We start from the raw sequence: 7,566 nt of genomic DNA, 5'->3' as shown, positions 1-7,566 counted from the left end.
TATTTTTTGAGTAAAATAATTTATTTTCAAATAATATAAAACCAAAATGATTTCTAACAAATATGTGTGTAAAGAATTTATTAGGGTAACGGAAACTGATTGTACCTATATAGCTGTATATTATGCATTGTTTGAATTTTATACTATTATCATTGTTCAACTGTAAACAGCCAGCCGGTATGTGCGAGAGCGGAGAGAGTAGTTATCACAGTTGAGAAGGAAATATGAAATCATAATATTATCAACTTTCATGAAAAATGTATAATATAATAACTGAATAAGTTAGAAGGTATACGTTCGGTAAATGTCGTTTGAATGATTTATCTTACATCAGTTATCACTTATCAGGTGTGTGGATTTTTGGATTAAGTATAAATATGGCTCAACAAAATCTGTGCAGCATAATATTATGTTCTATTGATTAGAAAACCAAACACGGATGACGGATATTGATTTAATATAATAATATTACGTTAACCTAAGAGCTAATTACTCATAGTTTTTTCGAATGCAATGATTCATCTCATCCAAGATCCGACATATTGTGTTTAAAGAAAATACACGCACTGACGCACTACAAATGTATGATGGCCCACCTGTCGCCTTTGCTTTTGTGTGTGTGAATATTCATCAAAAACCGCAGACATTAAACGTCAGCCCCCGTGGCTCGTACTCTTTGCATGTAAGAGCGTGACAAAAGTAGGTACTTATAGGCTATTGATAAATAAAATAAAAATTTGGAAAAGAATCGTGTACAACGATTTTTTTTATAATTTCTACCTACATAATTATAAAACATTATAGGTACTGGGTAGGTTGATTATAATATGTGCTATATAGTGCGTTAAATCATCGACACAACATATACGTGCTCTATCGCCTCGCCTCTTGGCGTGTAACGTCGGTTGTTAAATACCTAATCGTATGTGCAATGTGCAGATTATAAATTAAAATCCGAAAATGTGCCGTTGCGTTCTTTACTTTTAAATCGTGTTATTTCATACAGTAAGACTTTTCTGTATAATTATTTAAAAAATAAAATCAGTTCTAATATTATATATGTGTGTGTCTGTTATTTATCACTTTTCTGGTTAAACGGTGTTAGACTGCATTAAGGTGTTTATGTAATGCATAAAAAATTTAATTAAAATGTTGTTAATTCTATTTTCTAGTTTATATAACAAGGCTTTAACTGTACTTTAAAAAGAGAATAGGAAATGTAGGTACCTGGTACCTGTATATATGGTTATTGGACTGAGTTTGGTCAATTGATATTTTTACATTTATCGTGGCACAACTCATACACATAATATTATTACAATATTTCATACACTTGCTTCTCGAATTTATACTATGCTTATACTTATAAGCAAAGACCGGATTTATATGCATTTAAAATGTTAAAATATGCATGCAAATATGCACTTAAAAAGTTCTGAATATGCACTTAAAAATCATAAAACATGCAAAATAATTTTTGATTATTACAGCTTTTTATTTATGGTAAAATTATAAAATCAAAACATTTATGACGAAAATATGCACTTAAATATCACAAAACATGCAAAATAAATTTTTATTACCTATTACAGCTTTTTATTTATGGAAAATTTATAAAATCAAAACATTTATGATGAAAAAAAAATAATAAACTACAATATTATATACAATATATTTTATGAATTTATGATTGTGATAAAAAATATATAATTTATTTGTTATTGGAAAAACAATAAGTAACAATAATATGTTCCATATTGATCTCAGTTAAATTATGACGGCGATTTGTGACAATATGTTTGTATGCAGAAAAACTTCGTTCCACATCAACACTTGTTATGGGTGCATATTTAAAACTTGACAACATTTCCGGGGAAAAGTGTTTGATAGAAGAACTTAAGTCAACATTCTCACCTTGGTGTATTTTAGAAATTTCTTTTAAAATTAGCAGGCCTTTGTTTTTTTTAATAATGTCGGAACATTTTTTTTTAATTAATACGCTATTTTCATTTTCTGAAAGATTATTGATAGCATTTGTAACTTGTTCAAATATTTCTAAAGCATTTATGAGTAGCAAACCTGAAGTCTCAAGCTTTTTAATACTTTCAACAATAACCGAAAAATTTGTTTTAATATAAGTTAAATCGTTAATTATATTTGATTTAGTTAGAATTTGCTTACAGTTTTTAATGCTTTTTATATCGTCTTCTGGTAGGCTTTGTATAACATTTTTAAAATTTTCGAAATTATCTGCATAAAATATTGCTGATTCTAACCAAGCACCCCATCGTGTTATTATAGGTTGGGGCGGTAATGGTTTATTAGGTAGCATTTCATGATATAATTGAATTCTATAAGGAGCTTTCAAAAAAATCTTTTTTCCGTTGTTAATTAAATCGTTTATTTCATGAAAAACATCCATAATATTTTCTGCAATTTTTATGGAAAATATGCACTTGTACCCGAAATATGCAAAAATATGCAAAATAAAAATTTGTAACATTATTTATTTAACTATGATTGATGAAAATCCATTTACTGCATGTAATAGCTTATAAAAATATGAATATGCATAATATGCTAAATCCGGTCTTTACTTATAAGTTATACTTATACTTATATGGTAATGGTTCAACCTACGTCGCGAAACATTCCGGTGTGCCGCTGTTGTACCGATAACGCTTTCGCACAAATCTTTTTCTCGACAACAATATATTTTTTTTATTATTATTAAATAATTAATTATTATATTGATATTATGCTGGTCACTCGTACAGTCACACATCCTAGTGTCCAACATGCACTATAACAGTACCTAACCGGTTTATTTTGTGCTAAGATTTCCGTGTCGTTCACTATCGGTGGATCACTCGAACGTGATAAATATGACTGTGGTGTATATGAGCGCCTACGCATGTTGCATGAAAAATACTATAAACAGTAATATAAATAGTAAACGCATAACATGTTTAATACATTAAGATTTGAATTATTTAAAAAAAAAACAAATCATGATGTTCTACGCGAAATGAAGGTACTGTTTAAAGTATTATTATTACGAGTAGTTACTATTTACTAGTAGTTAATAACTTAATATTATATATTATTATGTATATATAACTTATACTTTCGAGAGTAATTATATTTTAAGAACCTCCATTGCTTCAGAAGTGCAAACCATCGGAGGTCGTCTATCTGCGCACCGGCAGCAGTTCCTATGTAATACACCTGACCCGAGTCTAATTGTAATGTATAGATATTGTGCATTTAAAGGACGCTACACTATTACAAATATGCAGTCTAATCCACCTCAGCTCTGACGGACAACGTGATATATATTACAGGGAAAACCACTTGTTTCATGTATCACGGTAGTTTTTGGCTGGCTTTAGTCGAGTAAATTCTGTAGTCGTCAATACATCAAACGAGGAGAACTCATATGGGTGATTAAAATATAATTATTATTCATCTGATTTGTATATAGGCATGTTTCAGTTTTTTATGTCAACATTTTAGTTTCAATGCTAGTTGTCTCGTTATTGGTTGAATGATGAGTATAACTACTGCACAACAAGTAGAGCGTACACTCTATAAATTTGTATTCTTATTTTAATATCTTATTATTGATGGTGCATACTTTGCGAGTATGGTGAGCTTCAAAATTTTCAAAGACAAAACTAATATATGTCACCCACTCTGGCCACTCTGCAGCGCCAATTACCCGATAATGGAATTCGCTGTCATATTAATTGTTACTATACCTGACGTTGTTATTATTAAAATACTATAGTTGGTACCTAAATTAAATTATTACCTATTGGTCATCACTCATTACCTATCCCACCGCCCCTTAAGAAATGCAGAAGCGGATACTTTGGATACTTAATATATTTAACCAGTTATTATTATTATGGTGGCTTACCCGCTATCGATAATATTAAAACCATAACCGCTCAATCGTTTATTTCTGCTTGAAATTTATTGATTCACGCGTAAGAAAAAAAAGTTACTTATTAGTTATTAGTTATACTACCATTTGCGCCGCAGGATATACATGCCCATCTCGGTTTTCATTTATCACCGGATGACGCCGGGTAATACAGCTATAGTGAGACAACAAATTGTCATATATATATATATATATATGTTATCAATATGATTTATGATGGGTGCCACTATATATATAATATTATGTACATTATAGTTTTAGTTTGACTCGACAGCAGTGTTGTATTGACGACGTGTCGCATTAAATGATTGATGGATGCGTAGTGGTGATCAATAATAATTCGCGTACAGTACCTACTACCTACGATAATGTTATAATATGTATCCTATTCGTATAACAAAAGTATTATATATATAACGACTGTATCGTAAAAAGTACGTCATTATTATATTGTGTACCTGTCGCAATGTTATGTTGTACGGCGTAAGACAACTGCTCCTAGTTATCACTCGGCGTCAAACCATTAATGAGGCAATAATATAATATAATATGAATTATAATCGTTCAAACAGATGTCGTCATTTGTCGAGACCTGTCGGCGTGTCTAATTGCGTTTTTTATTTTTTGTATTATTAATTGTCTGCTAATTATACACAAAATCTCCGTCTACAAAAATAAACCATTCCACGGATACCCACATATTATTATGCCTAAAGGCTATATTATATGTATACACTACGGACACTCGTTGGATCGCGGACAAGAGCTGACGTATATGAACTATGGACGGCGGTCCTGTCGTTTAAACCGCGCGGGAATATTCAAATATTGATGGATATTCGACGGGAATCGGTCCGACGTCGTTTTTCGAATGGAATTGTTATTTTTTCTAATATTATTTTATTCATCGTATGGCAGTCTTATAGGTATAATTATATACCAGGTATGGTTTTTGTATTTTTTTCTTGATTGCATATTATTCTTGAGATTTTATAATAGACTCTTTAGAGTTGCTTCATCTGTAAAATAAGTACCTACCTAGGAAGTGCATTCTGCATAATAAAGCAATAATATTGCTATAGTACATTTTCTTTATAGAATGAATAAAAATACTTAAAACAAGTTTCTGCGAACTTAATTAAACATGGAATAAGTTTTTAATTAGTGTAATTATTTCTGCTATAAAAATATAAATATAATTTAAAAGGAAGGATTTTAGTCTCTGTATTCGATTATAACCATGTACTATATAAATTGAAATAAATATTAATATTTTCAAATCTTTATTAAATCGATTTTGATCGGTTCAGATATTTAATAATCATATATTCATTATTATTATTATGTTGGTATATTAGCATATTATGAAGTATTTAGATAAATGATAAATTGTCATATAAGTAACTAAATGTAAGCTTTTTTAGTTTTATAATATATAGTATAGCATTTGGATCAAGGCTACAGGCTAGACTGCGTGGTGGATTATTACCACCAAACCGCATGGCCTCATTGTAGAGTTTAGTGTTTACCATAGTTATTTGGTGGAGTCGTAATTTTTGTCTGGGTCATTTAAGACTTACCTGTTGACTGTTACCTATAATAGTTAGATAATCTTTTTTTTTTGAGATGAAATTTCAACCAAGGACAAAACCAATACCTACTTTGATATTATTCAAAAACCTAACTATTCAAAACAATTTTATTTTTTAATAACTCAGGGTTCACCAATTTCCAAAAACAGATCGTGTTTAAAAAACATAGGAAAATCAATCTTATTTTGACTTTCTTTGTAAAGTTGAAGATCCTAAAACTAATAAAATAATTTTAAATATTGGCATTAATGTATATACATACATATACATTTCATATTTTTATATAGAAAATAATATATTGTAATATTTAAACTATAAAGTATGTAGGTTACCACAGAGGTTTTTGTTAGTTAATCAATGATTGACATTCGAACATAATAACGTACGAAAATTTCCAAATATGTTTTTCGAACAAGATTTAAACAGTTTGGCACACAAAACATCGAACAAATATTGACGGATAAAAACGATTTGTTCAGAAATGTAAAATTATCCGTTAAATGTTAATATACCGTTGACGAAAAAAAATATCGATAAAATCAAATTTAAAATATTCTTAATCATTCACCAAGTCTACAGGCCTCTGGGGGTACAGAACATCGGCGTCGGACTAGACCAAATATAGTAAAAAATTTATTTCGAAATTACCGGTAGGTACCTATATTATTATTTGTTATACCTATATTTTTATCTGTTTAATGAGTATGGATAAAACTAAGATCAAAACGTTAATCGGATTTTTTTATCCGGAATAATAAAATTAGCTATTAAAATTAGAATTCTGCAGTGCAGAGCGAAACAGAAAATGTCAGAGTAATTATTATTCCGTAGTCACATTGTACCTACGTACGAAACAATAATTATATAGGTAAGTATACTACGTTGCTCTGAATCTGCAATACTAAAATATTAATTTAGTACACGGAATACTAATTTCAATTGGTAATTATAATAATAATAGTCAAAAAATAACACTTAGACTAAATAATATATATGTTATAATATATGTTTTTTTTATTCATGACTAAAATATATGATAATTGATTTAAATTATAGTACCTATTATATTATAGTTATACCACTCACCAAGTATAATATTATGCTCAATTTTAGACGGTAATAACTAATTATCTATTTCATCAATAGTTACATTTTATTTTATTTATCTAGCAATTAGTTGTTTCGATAGATGTTTTATACTTCTAAAATGTTTGATGTTTTTTTTTTCATAAACTAATATATTACCTGTTTATTTTTATTTTCAACTTATCTGTCGGTACTCATAAGTTATATGTATCTATAGTTACATTTAGGCAGATACTTGTTCATCGACGGGCCAATAATTTCTTGAATTAACTCAATATACATATAAATTCATATCACTAAAACATAATATATCACTATGTCAGTATGTCACAATATAAGTAGCTACCCACCGATGTTTTAAATTATTTTTTTCGGTCGTAATATGTTTGTTTAAATGTATACAACTAGAACTTATTCAAATTTCAAGTGGGGTTTAAGTGTGTATTCATCTTGGTGTTTGAACAAATCTCCAAATCGATGGACATTTAAATGAGTACCTAAATATTTCTGAAAAACGACCTTCCACCATAAAACTAACCATCTAACCAACCTAACCTAATTGTAGGAACGTGACAACAGCAAACCATTTGTAAAAAATAAATATATTAAAGATGACATTATAAAAAATTGAGAAATTAAAAATTATTGTTATTATCTACAAGTATATTAGTGATTTTAAGGAAGCTTTTCTACGATGACTGTTGACTGTCTCACTGCATATAATGATTCTTTATTTATTTCGTAATAATTACAAATATTATTTTACTTTACATAGGTACACGTTTCAACATTGACCTTCAAGTCTTTTACGTTTAGTTATATTACCCAAGTCATTATTAGATTACTATTTATTAAACTTCGCTTTATAATATAGATATGTTATTTTTATTATTACCTACCTATATTCTTAAGTAGTTAAGTCTCAATTCATTAATATTT

This window comes from Metopolophium dirhodum, chromosome 4, assembly GCF_019925205.1.
Source record: "Metopolophium dirhodum isolate CAU chromosome 4, ASM1992520v1, whole genome shotgun sequence".
Classification (NCBI taxonomy): domain Eukaryota; kingdom Metazoa; phylum Arthropoda; class Insecta; order Hemiptera; family Aphididae; genus Metopolophium; species Metopolophium dirhodum.
This window is presented reverse-complemented; position numbering follows the sequence as displayed.